We start from the raw sequence: 17914 nt of genomic DNA on the forward strand, positions 1-17914 counted from the left end.
CTATAAGTTCATCAAGCACATGACCTGCTCTAATATTTTATCTTGAGGACTGTGGCCTAAAGGGGGACAATTGTTTACCTGTTAATACAAAATATGTGCCTGAAGAGCCATGCAAGTGTACAGTCCATTTGAACAGTCCCTGTCCCAAACTGTTCTACAGAATACAAAACGTCTTCTTTAGGTTATCATATCCCTGTGGGACCATTTTTCAGATGATATAAAATTGGAATGTCTTGGTGTCAGCTGTGGCCAAATCCGGTCCTCAAGGTCTTACAGCAGCTCTGTTGATACAGTTGGGTAGTTCATTAGTAATATTGAAATATGCATGTATATGCACTGGTTGCCTGTGCTGGTTGAGGGTGACAGCCATTTATAAAACAATTTTAGTGAAATCTGTGATCATCTTAGTGAGACTGTGGTGTGTAAGTACCATCATATTACACGTTGCCCAGAGTTTAACTGACCTTCTAAAGGACTGGAAGACCCTTTGGTAAGCCTAATGGGGCCTAAGCCACAAATGTCACCATGAGGTCCAGTAAGAAAACAGCACCATCTCAAGGGGGCAGCACAGGCTAACAGTTGGAGCCATTATCATAAACCAGTGTTCTTAGGTACACTTGCTCTCAATCATTGCCCTGGGTAAATCTGCCACCAATCACCTGAGGAATGAGCACATGCTCATTAATTGGGTAATCACATCTGATTTTTGCATATAAACACAGGTTCCCCCCCCCCCCCCCATTCATTCCCTATAATTGCCTTTTCAGATGGCCCATGTAAAAGACCTTGGTATAATTACATTATCAGAGTTAGTTCACAAATATACAAATTGTCCTCAGGGACTAGTAGGTTAACAATTATTAGGTAGCTGGAACTTGCCATGGTATTTGTTCAATATGACTTTAGCTGGGCCAGACTGGTGATCTGGTATTTCTGGTAAATGCTTGATGGGCTGGTGCACTGTGGGCCAGTCAGTGTTGGATTGGGGTGCCTAGGGCCCTCCAGTAAAATAAATTCTTGGGGCCCACTGCACAGCTACATGTAAATATTATCTGCTCACAGAGCAACAGGCAGCAATAAGACGCTCAAGATGATTGATTAAGGGTAGTGTTGGTCGAGCACCAAAATGCTCGGGTGCTCGAGTAGAACACCTCAGGATGGAAGTCAATGGGAGAACCAGAGCATTAAACCAGGCACCCCCTGCTCTGAAGAGGGGAGGGTGTCTGGTTCACAGGAAAAGGTCAGAAATTGATGGAAACACCACTGACATGGTTCGGGAACAGCATGGGGAGGATGTCTGGATGCAGCTTGGTTGGACTCCCAGGTCGCTGCTGGGAACGATGTTGTCCGAGTAGTACGCCACTTGTACAGACTGACAATAATAAAATCGATTTTAGAGGAAAAATTGTTAGGAAACATTCTTTCCTGTATATTTACTTGTATATAAAGTGCAAGTGCTGCCAAAAATTACAAGGAAGAGGCACTCCGATACAACCTGTATATCAGGAGGGCCTCATTCACATTGTGGTGCAATTGTTCAGGTAGTGGGACTCCAACACTCATAAGCCCTATGCACCAAGTGAAAGGGCTGCCAAAAATTACAAGGAACCAGCATTACAATACACCCTTTATTACACATAAAGGAGGGCATCCTACACACCCTTGAAAAATTATGATTGATGGCCTACTGGTGACCCTCAAAAACTATTGGAGCAAGGGCCTGCTGATCTGACCTTATAAAACATTAGGGGCGAGGGCCTGCTGCTGAGCTGACCCTCTAAAACATTGGGGGCGAGTGCCTGCTGCTGATCTGACCATCTAAAACATTAGGGGTGAGGGTCTGCTGCTGAGCTGACCCTCTAAAACATTAGGGGCGAATGCCTGCTGCTGATCTGACCATCTAAAACATTAAGGGCGAGGGCCTACTGTTGACCCTTTAAAACATTATGGGCAAGGGCCTGCTGGTGACCCTCAAAAACATTAGGGGCGAGGGCCTGCTGGTGACCCTCTAAAACATTATAGGCGAGGGCCTGCTGGTGACCCTCAAAAACATTATGGTTTGAGAGTCTGCTGGTGACCCTCAAAAACATTATAGGCGAGGGCCTGCTGGTGACCCTCTAAAACATTATGAGTGAGGGCCTGCTGTTGAGCTGACCCTCTAAAACATTAGGAGCGAGGGCAGCCTAATAAGCATGTTGATATGATGGAGGAGGAGGACGAGAAAAGGGAGATTGAACCATATACCCTTTTTAGTGGTGGAAAGGGGTGCATGGGAATACAGTGTATTCAATACACCATAAAAGCCACATTTAGAGTGCCTTTATGTTTAGCCGCTTTCCTCTGGTGGAGTAGAGAAGTCAGGGGCAATCCAGGCCTTGTTCATTTTTATAAGAGTCAACCGGTCAGCATTTTCAGTTGACAGGCGGATACGCTTATCAGTTATTATGCCCCCAGCAGCACCAAATACATGCTCTGACAAAACGCTGGCGGCGGGGCAGGCCAGCACCTCCAAGGCGTAGAGCACCAGTTCGTGCCACATGTCCAGCTTGGACACCCAATAGTTTTTAAGGCACAGAGGGATCACTGAGGATGCTGAACACGGTCTGCTACGTACTCCTTCACCATCTTCCAAAAATTTTCCCTCCTTGTGACACTAAGCAACGCATCCGGTTGAAGGTGCTGGCGGGGTGTCATAAAACTGTCCCAGGCCTTGGAGAGTGTTGCCCTGCCTCTGTTGGAACTGCTGTGCTTTCCCTCGTATCCCCTCCTCGGTTGGCCAAGGAACTACTTACTCTGCAGCCAGCGTTGTCAGCTGGAAATTTTTGGAGCAATTTTTCCACAAGGACCTTCTGGTAGTGCACCATTATGCTCGTCCTCTACACCACAGGAATGAGAGATGAGAAGTTCTCTTTGTAGCGGGGGTCGAGAAGGGTGAAAAACCAGTAATCGGTGTTGGCCAAAATGCGTAGGTCACGGGAAAGGCAGCCTAACATAAAGTCAGCCATGTGTGTCAGAGTCTCAACAGACAAGACTTCGCTGTCCTCATCAGGAGGATGACTCCCAATCTCCTCATCCTCTTCTACCCATCCACGCTGAACAGATGGAATAAAACTTACATGGGTACTACCCTCTGTAGCGGAGGCAACTGAGGGTGGTCTGGCTATCACACTGTGTACTGTCTTCCCCCATTTCCTCTTCCACATGCAAAGCATCCGCCTTTATTGTGAGCAGCGAGCGTTTGAGTAGACACAGAAGTGGGATGGTTACGCTGATAATAGCGTTATCGCCACTTACCATCTGTGTTGATTCCTCAAAGTTGCGTAAAACCTCACAGAGGTCAGACATCAATGCCCACTCTGCGCTTGTGAAGAGCAGAAGCTGACTGGAAAGGCGACAACCATGTTGCAGCTGATATTCCACTACTGCCCTCTGCTGTTCACAAAGCCTGGCCAACATGTGGAACGTCGAGTTCCAGAACATGCTCACGTTGCACAACAGTCGGTGAGCTGGCAATTGCAAGTGCTGCTGCAGCGTGGATGGACGGGCGAAAGCGGTCGATGACTTGCAGAAATGGGCACACACGTGGCACTCCTTCACCAGTAACTCAGGCAAATTGGGGTAGGTTTTGAGGAAACCGCTGAACCACTAGGTTGAACATGTGGGCTAGGCATGGTATGTGTGTGAGCTTGCCACCAAGTTACAGCTCAGTCTAGTCCCTTATTCCCTGCCACAGCTCTTTGGCGGTGTGCTGTTTGTCACCTAAGCGTATCAGTTTAAGCATGGCCTGTTGCCGCTTCCCCACTTCAGTGCTTCACTGCTTCCAGCTACTGACTGGTGCTGCAAGATGATAATTCAGAGGTGGAAGAGGAGGAGAAGGCGGGGGGGGGGGGGAGGGGGGTTGCAGCCACTAACGTAGGTGGTGGTGGAAACCCTGATGGAAGTAGGGCCCGGAATCCTTGGTGTCATTAGCACCTGTGCCATCCCAGGGTACGACTTGCTCCCGGCCTCCACAACGTTCACCCAGTGTGCCGTCAGGGAAATGTACCGTCCCTAGCCAAAAGCACTTGTCCATGTGTCAGTCATTAAGTGGACCTTCCCAATAACTGTGTTGGTCAGGGCACGGGTGATGTTACGGGACACATGTTGGTGTAAGGCTGGGACTGCACACCGTGAAAAATATTAGCGGTCAGGGATAGAGTAATGCGGGACGGCCACTGCCAACAGGCTGCAGAAAGGCTCAGTGTCCACAAGCCTAAATGGCAACATTTACAGGGCCAGCAATTTGGAAAGTTGTGCATTTAGTGCTATGGCCTGTGGGTGGGTGGCTGGGTATTTGAGCTTTCGTTCAAAGGCCTGGGGTATAGACATCTGTACACTGGGACACAGAAGTGGATGTGCTAGCTGATGGTGCTTGTGAAGGTCCAGGTGCATGGCGGGAGGCATCCAGGCCTGCATCTTGGACAGGGGATTGTCCAGCACATAACACAGGGGAAAAGGAGGCAGTGGTGTGACCCGCAGACATTGATTATGGACCCAGGCGTTCGGCCCACCTATTAGGGTGCTTTGATGCCATGTGGCAGATCATGCTGGTGGTGGTGAGGCTAGTGTTCATGCCCCTGCTCGTTTTGGTATGGCACAGGTTGCAAATGACAATTCTTTTATCGTCTGCGCTTTCCTCAAAAAATTGCCAGACTGCGGAACACCTACCCCTTGGCAAGGGAGATTGCCGCAAGAGGGTGCTCCGGGGAACAGTTGCAGGCCCGCCTTCTCCCTTTTTCCCCCCACTGCCTCTTCTAGCCTGTTGCGGTGCTGCGATCCCTACCCCTCTGTACTGCTGTTCTCACTCGGCTTGCCACCTTCCCAGGTTGGGTCAGTGACTTCATCGTCCACCACCTCCTCTTCCACTTACTCACTCTGGTTATCATCTTGACTTTTTGAACTAACAACAACCTCAGTTATTGACAACTGTGTTTCATCCTCATCATGAACCTCTAGAGACACTAATTGCGGTTGACTTATTGGCAACTTTGTATAATCATCCACCTCGTGAAACACTAATTGCCGTTCCCCACCATCATCTTCTTGTGACTGTGGAGGCTCAAGAGTTTGGGAATTAAGGCACAATATCTCCTCATGTCCCACTTCAAGCGGGCTTGTCGAGAGGCCCAAATCAAGGAATGGCGATGAAAAGAGCTCCTCTGAATATCCGAGTGTGGGATCACTTGTTTGCCAAGACTCTCCATGGTGGGTGGAAGGAGTATCAGGGTGAGGATTCTGTTGACTAGACTCTTGGCTACTGAGACTGGACTTTGTGGAAAACAGGTTGGTGTTTAACCGACTGGAAGCATTATCTGCTGCAATCCAAACGACCAACTGGACGAACTGGTATGACTTCGAAAGTAGTGTCCTGCGCCGCCCTGCAAACTGGGACATGAAGCTAGGTATCGTGGATGAGTGTGTTTCTTGTGCTCTGGCAGCAGGCACAGTTTCACCGTGCCCAGGGCCACGCCTCTGCGTGCACCAACAGCAGCACGGCCACTTCCCCGTCCCTTACTGCTCGCCTTGTGCATATTAAATGGTATATATGCTTGCAACTATGTCACACGTACAGCGCAGGTTTTGTAAGTGTATGCGCAAATAAAGTACACAGACTGTCACAGATATTTTTAGGATGCCCACACGTTAAACAGGAGATCTAGCACAGATAATGTCGCTGAATTTCACAGATAATTTTAGGATGCGCAAACGTTATATAGGAGGTATAGTGCAAGTCATGTTGCTGTCACCAGCGGCTAATAAAAAATTACACTGAATTAATGTCACTGATATTTAGGATGCGCAAATCTTATACAGGAGGTATAGCGCAAGTAATGTCGCTGTCACCAGCGGCTAATAAAAAATTACACTGAATGAATGTCACTGATATTTAGGATGCGCAAACGTTATACAGGAGGTCACCAGCGGCCATACAATTGCGCTGAATGTCACAGATATTTAGGCTGCGCAAATATAAAATAAAAGATATAGCAGAGGTTGTGTCACTATTAGAAGCGGCACTAACAATTGCAGGCAATTTAGCGCAGGTTGCGCTAATAATATACTGTATATTGCAGCCAGATACAACTATAGTCCTTAAAAGGACTTTTGGGTCTCTAACAATTCCACGCAATTTAACGCAGGTTGCGCTAATAATTATATTGCTGCCTGATACAATAGTCTTTAAAAGGACTTTTAGGTCTCTAACAAGTTTTTTCACTAAAATATTACTATTTCACTCCCTACACTATCTGTCCCTTCTTCAGCACAGCTCTGCCTGATTAAGACTGAGCCGAACACGTGTCATCGGGTGCTATAAAGCACCCGATGACTCCTTCCGGCCAGCCAATCACTGTAATGCCAGTAGTCAACATGGCTACAGCATTACAGTGAGTGCCAGTACCCCCGCGCACGTTTATTGACTGCGTAGCAGCCAATAAATGTGCGGGGAGGAGACTCGAGCATCGAGTTAAATTAGTGTTCGGCAGAGCGTGCTCGCCCAATACTAATTAAGGGGTCCATGCAGCAACTTGGAGAAGGTGGGTTCCTGGGGAAAGAGACTACTGGATGGCCTGCCTTTGTATCTAGAAGCCACCTGATGCCAATATAATATTAATCTACCCCTTTTTCTTAATCGATATAGGCTAGTTGAGATGCTCTGCTGGGGGCCCACCTTTGTCAGGGGCATACCAGGGAATTCCATTGTTCCCCTGTGGACGAGTCCAAGCCTGGGGCCAGTCATGGCCACCCACATAGTCCTTTATAATTACAGCTGTGCTGTTCAATCTGCTGTACGACTATATGATCAAAGCCTGTGTTTTCTTTACAAGCCTGTCAATATGCAACTGCTACATGGAGGAGAAGTGGGACAAGTTTTGGGGGGTGTGGTAATGTGAACAGTGCTGGAAGGTGTGTTGTCCCACTTTAGGTACCTTAGATGAGTGAGACAGATAAAATCCAGAGAGTGGCAGTAGTCTCAGCAAAGCATAGTTTGCTGAGACATTTCTGTATACATTTTCTGGGCTGGATTTTACTTGGACTGGTGGCTAGACTTGGTACAGTGAGTTCCCAGTCCACACCCTTCCAGTACGGGTTTTCCTTTCTACCTGAGGTGATCGCAGGTGAGGCCTGCTGTAATCAGGCTTGCATAAAGCGCCTCAGAGTAGGTCAGTCTGTGGCTCTGTGTGTGGTCTCAGTCAGGAAGACTGAGGGGCTACAAGGCTATGCGAAGCCTGATCTCTCCCCTGAGTGGAACCTGCTAAGGCCTGGAGCCTGAGACCCTGACACTAAGCGGTACTTAGAGGTGAGTCAGGGAAACCTATGTGTTTAGGTAGAGCCCAGACGGGCAGGAGTTTATTTTGTACAACTGTTTGTTTACGCGGACGTGCCGCAATAAAACACAGTTTTGGCCCTTAAATCCTGGTGTCTGTGAAGATGTCTGTGAGTGTGACCCCCTGAAAGAGAGACGATCCCTTACAGGGGCTATAATGGTGTTTTGGCGCACAAGCATATTTTGCATGGGAAGGGAGTAGGATTCTGGTCTTTAAAATGGCGGTACTGATTTGGTTCTAGTCCTGCCTTGGGCTGTGGGGTCTCTGTACTCCAACACTGTTGTCGTCTTCAATTTTTCAAATGTGCATTTATTATTTTTAGGAGAATATGAATTTATTATATTACAAGATTTTTTTTTTTGATTCTTTTTATGAATTAGCAATTAATTAATGCAGCAAATTATCACCTCAGCATATAAATGTAAACCCTTCCTAGCATGTAGAGGCGTTATGAGGACAAGCGCGGAACGGCACATCCATCGCTAGTGTAATCACTTCTCATATGCTAATTCTACAATCAAAGCAGCCTCCTGAAGTGGCAAAGCCAGTGATTGCAGTGTCAAGATCTGTACGAGAGCAAAATGTAAGTCTGTCTAAAGGGGAGAGACATATAATAAAGTTCAAGAACCTGAATCCGTAGGAAGGTTATTGTCAAATGCTCCATACTGTAGAAGCGCTTCCCATAAGCGAAGACGGCGCAAATGAGATTTGGGCCTTTCTCTGGGTTGTATTACGGAGTTAAACATCACCGACTTCATACTGTGGTACCATTTGTGCCTCAGTGGGGGAGAGTGGAAAGATTCCCTTTGACTCGGCTTTGATCATAAGCTAATTACTTTAATGTTCTCAATGAACTATCACTTTGCGGCTCTCCCACCGAAGGAATTAAAAGCCTTCCCCCAACAGAGATTACACATCTGAAAACCGAGGCTCAAAATGTTAAGAGGCTGCAAAGGGAGACAGTCGCAGCAAGCAAAGCAGATGTTTTATAAAGCCATACAGTATTCTATCAATTGGCTATTGACCAGGGTTTTGTTACAGATAATCCCCATTGACATGAGGAGGGAAAATGTTATTCTGCAGTATGCTTTCTACAAATTATTCTTAAAATAAATGGTTGTTCTTAGAGTTTAGGGAAAAAAAGCAGCAAATGTTCTAAAATAACAAAAAGAAAGTTCTGCAATAAGTTCAATTTTCAACACACCGTATAATTTTTGGGTGTTGGTGGGAGGCCCGTGAAGGCCACTATATACATAAATGAAGATTTTGAGAAAGTAAGAACAGAAATGGTTAAACATAATTTAAATTATTGGTCTTAATGTTCCTTAGACACGGAACGTACTTAAGGACTGCTGCTCATTGAAATGAATAGGACAGGTTTCAGTCCTGATGCTATGCATTTGCTACACGCATCACATCCGGACGGAAAACTTGGTTGTGTGAAAGAGCCCTAAGGGTTCTTTCACACAAGCGATACGGATTGTGTCAGGATCTGTTCAGAAAAAGTTCGATCAGTTTTGTCTCATGCGCGTGAAAACTGCATGCAATCAGGATACAATCCGGATGGGGAAAAAAACATGTGCACACACTGAATGCAGTCACAGACAAAACTGAGAAAGAGGCCTTAGGTCCATATTTAAACACATAGCGAATTACCGATGTAGTAGAGTTAACACTCATGCTTTCTGAGATGTGTTATCTAAACTAAGCAAACACCTTCAATTGCTTTTCAATGGCTTTTGTTTCAAGATAACACGATGATTTAAGAAATTTAAGAGTGTGAGTGCTAACCCTTCTACATCTGTATTATTGAATTAATTGTAGATTGTAAAGGGCAAGTCCCAGAGCTTTTAAAATAAAATAAAGGAAACTTCTGGGAGTTGGTCAGAAGAGGACTCACATACCATCAAGAGTCATGTCTTCTGTGGCCAGGAACATTCCCTTATCCCTAGTGCAGTGTTCCTCAACTCCTGTCCTCAGGGTCCACCTGCTGGTAATGTTCTCAGGATTTCCTAAGTATTGTGCTGGTGATTTAATTAGCGTCAATCCATCAGGACACATCACAGGTATTCATTCTGTGAGATATTATCAAATCATGACCAGCAGGTGGGCCCGGAGGACTGGAGTTGAGGAACACTGCCCTAGAGGGAACCCCAATATTTGGAGCATCACAGACAATAGGTGAGATTCCTTGTTTAGCGATCATACCTAAATTCTACCATGACAAATCCTGGAATAGCATATTCATAAAATTTGCCTCGATTGATTTCCTATGTAAAGGTGCCATTGGTATTCTATCCAACCTTCTTCAGCTTTGAGGCTGTAGTGGGTTCACATGCCGATACTGTGCATTATAATTGGCTGTCTAAACAATGACTTCCAGAGACTGCCAGAGTGTCTGTGCTGGATTATCAGGAGATTTAAGAGGTAAATAGTATTTTTTAGTAAGTGTTAATGTGTGCCACCATAGGGATATTCTGAAACGAACCCGCAGAGACATAAGGAATCATAAAGTCCTTTGCCCTTTGCTCTACAGACTTCTTACCAGTAACCTGTAGGGCAGAAATGCACAATTTGCAGTTCAGGAGCTAAACATCTCACTGTGCTGATCTCTGCAGCCCCCAACCATAAGGATACAGACATGATAGTTATTGTCCTAATAGTTGAGGCCGTACATGCCATAAATATCTGATAGGTGGGAGTTTCATCTCTGGGATCACCATAAATTGGGAGAATAGTAGTCTCTGATGCCCTGCTTCGCACTCCAGAGCACAGAAAATGAGAGGTGAAGGCGACCATGAGTTGTGACACGTTTAGCTAATCCAAAGAGTGGAATCCCCATCTGTCATATATGTATGGCATATACTGTCAATATGTCATGATGAATGCTTTAGATGGGAAAACCCCTTTAAGTTTTATTGCGGTCCCAATACAATCTGGTGTTATTGCCCTTGGACCAGAAAAGGTTGTGAACTCCTGCTGTAGGACAGTTTTTTAGATAATAACTTGCTAATGCTTTGTTCACATTTTCCCTACAGGGTTCCTATAATTTTTTATGACAAGTCTGCTATGAGAACCTTGATGTACTGAAAGGGTCAATAGACTGAGTATCCACCACAGCCGTCATTGCGTCATTATAAACAGAAACCAAGTGTGAACATGGCCTAACATATGATGCCTAGTGATGTTACTGGGCAGCCTGTCAATCAATACTCTCCAATCCAGCAGTATGCCAGGTTGCTGTGGCAACCATCATGGCCTGATTGCATCAATTCTGGCATTTTCTTTTAACCTGCTTTGTTAGGCATCCTTACAGTGTTTCTAGCCTCCCGTTCCTGTTAATCCAATTCATCAGTCCTGATTTTGTTTTTATCCTGCTAATTATAATTATAACTTGGTATGCCAGCAGGTCTCCACTCTTAGCTAGTTCTGATTACATCTCCGGTGCCAGGCAGAGTTCTTGGGAAGTTGCGACAGTGAGCCACACACAGACACAGTCCTCCTCTGGACCTCTCCTCTGAGTCCTCTCCTGTCCGAAGCTGCTGGGGCCTGGGCTGGGCACAGACAGGCTCACTGACACTAGCAGACGCACGCAGTAGCAGAGCTTGCAGTCGCAGAACAGAAGCAAGCGTTCGTGCGGGCGGGCAGGCACGCAGCTTAACGTGGTGAGTCGGTGACGTCAACAGTGCGGCTGCCGCACTCCCAGCCTGCGCCCGCCCTGCACGCTCTGCCTCCGCTGGGTCCGAACGCTGCCCCCACCCCCATCTGTCATGTCTGTGTAATTGTATGTTGTCTGTGTTGTGATCTGAGAATCACTGACTCACTCAGTAGTGCGGGCGGCCGGGCACAGCAGCGAATCAGCGGGGTGGGCACCCGGGGGGGCAATTGCCCCCCCTTGCCCCCCTGTAGCGATGCCACTGCACATCTTCAGGCTATATGGGGCACGTTTCATTTGGGTAGAATAGATTTCGGACCTGAATCGAATCAGTCAACCATATTGGCCGAATCAAACCCAAATCTAATTTTCAGTCATTCGCTAATCTTAAATCACGAATGATTTCTATTATGCAGGTTTTGTGGTAAACATCTTTTCAATTTCCTTTGTATAGGATGTTAAAGGGGTTGGTCACTTTTTGGTTACTGTTGACCAATGTGTTTGTAAAATGATTACATGGTACTTACTAATATAGTCTTTGTTGAAACTTTCTGCCATTTTCTATATTTCATAAGATATGCCTCCTTTTTTGCCAAGACTTTTGTGCTGTCCACGCAGAAGTCGAGGCCAGAAAATGGCTGCTGCTTGAGGGTCATGTGACCAGGCAAATCACCTGTATGTAACGTCTCCTCCATTCAAATACACTGCACTTACCATCTGCCCTTGTACTGCAGGGAGTTTAGAGCACGTGCAATATTAGAATGGAGGAAGCTGAGTGATGTGTCTGGTCACATGGCCCTCCATCAGCAGCCATCTTGGAGAGAACCTCCATGTAGACAGTACAGAATATTTTTGACTAACATGGGGGCATAGCTTATGAAATACTGCAAGCAAGCGTCATATAGTCATTATTCAGACAAATTGGTCACAAGTAATTAAAAAGTAGTGATCAACTCCTTTAAGGAAGGAATATATATAAATAAAAAAAAATAGAACATCCACTCACAAGACAATTCTTCAAATAATCCTATGTAAAGACTGTAAGGGGTTGCTCTCTCAAGCAGGGCGGCGGTGACAGATTCGTTTGCAGACAGCAGGATTAAAGTACAAATTGATGCTTTATTTTATGACACTCCGTCAGTTTACAGGCAAACCCAGTTATAGTTCACTAGGTACGGTGAAGTTACAGCACCACAAAACAAAAGCCAAACAAAATAAACTCCTGCCCGTCTGGGCTCTAACTAATACAGATTAGTTTCTAGCTCACCTACTGAGCGCAGGTCACACAGAGACTCCGGCGTCTCTAGCCAGCAAGGCAGCCAGCTTCCTAGACTTCTTCCAGGCAGCTGATAGCCTGGGATGTGCTTTTATTTCCCCCTAACGATCCCAGCTGGCTACACCTGGCGATCCCTCAGGCTAGGGGAAAACCTGCCCTGAATGGGGTGGACTGGGGAGGTCCCACTACCAAACCTACCTTCCCAGTCCAAATAAAATCCAGCCCTTGAACTTTTAACAAAACTGTCTCAGCAAGTTACACCTAGCTGAAACCACTTTAGCTTTTCTGGATTTTTCTTAACTCACCCAGTTGAGGAACCTGGGTGAGATATACACCCCTTCCAAGACTTTTCCATACCCTTTACCCCAAGAAGTATAAGTCCTCAAAAACCTATGGAGTTGAGAATTTGTAAAATAAATATTTTGTCTCCTTATCCAAGCCGAACAGAATACTTACCCTACAAAAATGGCCGTCAGAATTTGCGATGGAATGCAACAAATGCTTGAACTGATGCACACGATAGACAGTATATTTAGGCGCAAACAAAATGAGAACATGAATATTACTTAAAGAGCTTCTGTCACCCCCCAAACAGCAATTTTCAGTATTGGACTTAATATAATTACTAATGTACGCAGAGTCCATATATACCCCTCTTACCTCTGGCTGTGCTTTAAATTCTTTAAAAATAGTACTTTTGTTATATGCAAATTTCTTCACTACCAGCAAGTTGGGCGGTTACTTGCTGGTAGCCGCCGCATCCTTGGTGCGCCTGCGCCAATGACGTCAGCCCTACACACGGAAGAGAAGACGCGGGCATCGCTGGTAAGGAGGCGGAGAGTCCGGTGACGTCGCTGGATGCTTGATTCAGGTAAGTATTTGCCTAATAAGCATGCAGCCACTACAACCACCAACGAAATGGGGTGCCATTATTTTACAAAAAGTATATTTAGACACACTATACCACCAACGCTTATAAATAATATACCCATGATTAATAAATGTATATATAATTAATAAATATATGTGTTATATACAGTATATACATATATTTATATAGGTGTGATATATATATATACACTCACCTAAAGAATTATTAGGAACACCTGTTCTATTTCTCATTAATGCAATTATCTAGTCAACCAATCACATGGCAGTTGCTTCAATGCATTTAGGGGTGTGGTCCTGGTCAAGACAATCTCCTGAACTCCAAACTGAATGTAAAAATGGGAAAGAAAGGTGATTTAAGCAATTTTGAGCGTGGCATGGTTGTTGGTGCCAGACGGGCCGGTCTGAGAATTTCACAATCTGCTCAGTTACTGGGATTTTCATGCACAACCATTTCTAGGGTTTGCAAAGAATGGTGTGAAAAGGGAAAAACATCCAGTATGCGGCAGTCCTGTGGGCAAAAATGCCCTGTGGATGCTAGAGGTCAGAGGAGAATGGGCCGACTGATTCAAGCTGATAGAAGAGCAACGTTGACTGAAATAACCACTCGTTACAACGAGGTATGCAGCAAAGCATTTGTGAAGCCACAACACGCACAACCTTGAGGCGGATGGGCTACAACAGCAGAAGACCCCACCGGGTACGGCTCATCTCCACTACAAATAGGAAAAAGAGGCTACAATTTGCACGAGCTCACCAAAATTGGACTGTTGAAGACTGTAAAAATGTTGCCTGGTCTGATGAGTCTCGATTTCTGTTGAGACATTCAAATGGTAGAGTCCAAATTTGGCGTAAACAGAATGAGAACATGTATCCATCCTCTGATGGCTACTTCCAGCAGGATAATGCACCATGTCACAAAGCTCGAATCATTTCAAATTGGTTTCTTAAACATGACAATGAGTTCACTGTACTAAAATGGCCCCCACAGTCACCAGATCTCAACCCAACAGAGCATCTTTGGATGTGGTGGAACGGGAGCTTCGTGCCCTGGATGTGCATCCCTCAAATCTCCATTAACTGCAAGATGCTATCCTATCAATATGGGCCAACATTTCTAAAGAATGCTATCAGCACCTTGTTGAATCAAAGCCACGTAGAATTAAGGCAGTTCTGAAGGCAAAAGGGGGCGTCCAACACCGTATTAGTATGGTGTTCCTAATAATTCTTTAGGTGAGTGTATGTATATATATATATATATATATATATATATATTTGTGTGATATATATATATATATATATATATATATATATATACACACACACACACATATATATATATATATAGTGTATATATACAACTATAGGTTGTAGTGGCTGCATGCTTATTAGGCAAATACTTACCTGAATCAAGCATCTAGCGACGTCACCGGACTCTCCGCCTCCTTGCCAGCGATGCCGGCATCTTCTCTTCCGCGTGTAGGGCTGACGTCATCGGCGCAGGCGCACTGAGGAAGGAGCAGCGAAGTGAGCGTCCTTCTCTCAGAGCGCCTGTGCCGAATGAGGACCGGTACGGCGCAGGCGCGGGATTTCAGCTGCAGACAGGGCCAGCGGAAGGAGGAGAGCGCTCGCTGGCCCTGTCAATCAAGTGGAGGAGGGGGCGTTTTTTTAGACCGAGGATGCGGCGGCTACAGCAAGTAACCGCCCAACTTGCTGGTAGTGAAGAAATTTGCATATCACAAAAGTACTATTTTTTAAGAATTTAAAGCACAGCCAGAAGTAAGAGGGGTATATATATATATATGGACTCTGCGTACATTAGCAATTATATTAAGTCCAATACTGAAAATTGCTGTGTGGGGGGGTGACAGAAGCCCTTTAAGGTATGGAAAGGAGAATGACACAACGTAAGTAAATATGATCAGGCCATTGGCAGCAGGGATAACTCAATAAAAGAGGTAATGGGGCTGAACGCTGACGGTTCATTATGTAATTATCGTTTGCATATTTTTGTAAAGGTGAATAACTTATTCCTGTGTAAGTGTTAAAAACAGCTCCAGGTATAATTTATATAAGCTGCACTTTATGGGGAATCCTCCAGGCATGATTAAACATTGTTAAAGTGGATGCTGTAATTGAAATTTTATTAGCCCGAACACATATATTAAATGCTTGAACATTGGATTTCTGCAGAATTTTGCCACCGATACGAGGAGATGTTAAATGCAGAGAGTGTCAAATACTGAACAGTGCTAGAACGTAGAAGAGGCAATTGACCTCCGTCAGCAGGTTCATATGAATGTATTGTATTGTGATATGACCTAATATCATCATTGTCGTCATATAAGACAAAAAAATCAATAAGCTTTTTGTGGGTAAATTGAACTTTATAGATTTGATACGGTATGCAGCACCCACTATTGCCATTTGTGACCCTATAAAGTAGGTAACAACAACAAAACCATTAAAAATGACACACGTTAATGTAAATTTTATGGGGTTTCTAAGACGACAAAGGGCTTGTTTTTTTTCACAGGAATAGAGACACTCTACTATTGGCTGTGATAAGTATTGCAGCTAATGCTAATTTACAAATGTGTCTTTCTTTACTGGTTCTGTTGTGGAATCATATATTCAGTGTATACTTGCTTGTATAATGACTAAAAGTTTGCTTAACAAAATGGCCCCTGATGAAACTGCCAACACCCACACTAATCCCTTACTAAACACTTTATGATATTGCTGACTTTTGCTATTGTCTTGTGATATGTGATACGTGACAACTGGTCAAATAATGTGACAATGAGATCAACCAGCTGAGTCATAAAGTTCCCCTTATTACCCTATATAAACCCATGTATCGCTAATAATAAACGGAACATCTAGCATTGACTTCTCTGTGACAGTCTGTGTATGATTTCTCTCGGCGTACGTATGCCTACCATTTGATTTCGATTCGGAGCAGTACATCAACCTAGCCTGACTATTGGATCAGAACCAGAATCAGAACATTTGGCGCCCAACGTGGGGCCCGAAAGGATTGGACCTCCTGCTGACGTACCCCCAGAGACTGGACCCGGAGAGACGAGCCAACGGACACCGGGACTGCAGCCCGTAATAAGAGGTGAGAAAATATATTCATCTTACCTATCTGTGTCCCTTGGCCTAGTCTATCCATATTCGTTCTAGGGAGGGGTGCACCGGCAGTGAGGTATCCTCCGGGGCATGATAGTAAGAACCCCATATTGTATTGATAAAGCTTGATGTACTGTGTTTTATTATTTTTATGAGTATGGTTGGTTTTTCTGTGAGGAGAGGCATAGACTGACAGAACAACAGAAAAGAAGTCTCCCAAGTGCCTACATTGAGGGGTAACCCCGGTGTGTGACCCCAAGAAATAGTAGAAGGGAAGGAGACGGCTTGCTGATAACCTAGTGTGTGTTAATCTCAAGCTCAAGGCGTTTGTTTGTCAGTGTCTGTGCTATCCAATTATCAGAAACAAAAAGAGAAGGCTCCAGAACGTGTTTTAAGAGAAGGCCCCAGAACGTGTTTTTAGCATAATGGGTAACCAAGAAAGTGTCCCGAAGGGCTATTGTTCACCTGAACAATACGTGGCGGACCGGAGAGGAAAACGTCATGTTAAAAGATTGGGCCAGTTAGAAAAAAGTTATGATATTGCAAAAGGGGGTATATTGTGTTCTGCTACATGGCAGACATTATTGACTGAAAAGAGAGGTAAATTGCAAGATGACAAGTTGATAGATACAGTCAGGGTGTGGCTGGACTGTAGCAAAGAATTTGAACAGACAAAAGGAGATGTAATGTTTGATGAAAAGTCAGGACGCCATTATTATCGACCTGGCCTAGTACTAGCGCGGGAACAGCCACCGCCCTATAATGGCGCCGCAGAGAAGGAAAGGGGAAGTTGGTTTTGTACAGTGTGTGGTCAGCAGCAGCCTGCCCTCCGCGTTACGTGCTTAGCCTGTGGTGCTCCACGCCCACATGACCACACCCCTTTAGCTCCCCAGCACGTCCCACCAGTCCCTATAATGGCGCCATCTTGTCCTCAGCCAACGCCCAAGGCTGGACTTGTAAATTCCCCTAAACCTGTCCCGTCTGTCAAACCCCGAGTCACTAATATACTTCCCATTGTAAATTCTGACGGCACCTACATGCCGCCACCCAGACCAACGGTGCCTGCTCATATAATGATGCTAGGAAAGGACGGCGTAAGTCAGGAGGATCAGGATGGGGAGGAATCTAAAGAGGAGGCAAGGGAGGAATCGCAGGTGACGGTGGACTTTACCACAAATCCTGGTCTAGGGCAAACTCCGTTACGAGGGTCGGGTATGCAGCCCTTCTCTGATGTCTCCTCCCCAATTACCCCGGGAGCAAATGACTATTTCCAAAATCAGATTGAACAGTTGCAAAGAGACGTCCATGATTTAGAACGAGGGAATTTGGAAGTTATAAAGGAAGCATTGTTAAGCACCCGCCCAGTCGGGCCACCTAAGTATGTGTCTTTCACCCCCCAGCAGTTGTTCACCATAGTGAACCTCATGCCAGACCCAGATACGCACCCTATGCCTTTTTACAGAAAATTGTCACAAGTATATCAGACATACGGGTGTACTTGGTCAGACTTGCAAAGTATAGTAGAAAATAAGACTGGCGAGTATTCCTCACTCATAATGGATCATATACGCCAGCCGGAGCTCCGTGGAGCAA

At 45.2% G+C, this 17914-nt stretch overlaps 1 long non-coding RNA gene across 1 annotated transcript; it reads left to right on the forward strand.

Annotated features, from left to right (window-relative positions):
- Positions 1–13954: 13954 nt before the first annotated feature.
- On the forward strand, positions 13955–16876 carry LOC121008383. Its single transcript, XR_005780570.1, has 4 exons — positions 13955–13965; positions 14960–14965; positions 15416–15420; positions 16693–16876. It is a non-coding gene; the product is annotated as an uncharacterized LOC121008383 (long non-coding RNA).
- Positions 16877–17914: the final 1038 nt, after the last annotated feature.

This window comes from Bufo bufo, chromosome 7 (genome assembly GCF_905171765.1).
Source record: "Bufo bufo chromosome 7, aBufBuf1.1, whole genome shotgun sequence".
Classification (NCBI taxonomy): Eukaryota; Metazoa; Chordata; class Amphibia; order Anura; family Bufonidae; genus Bufo; species Bufo bufo.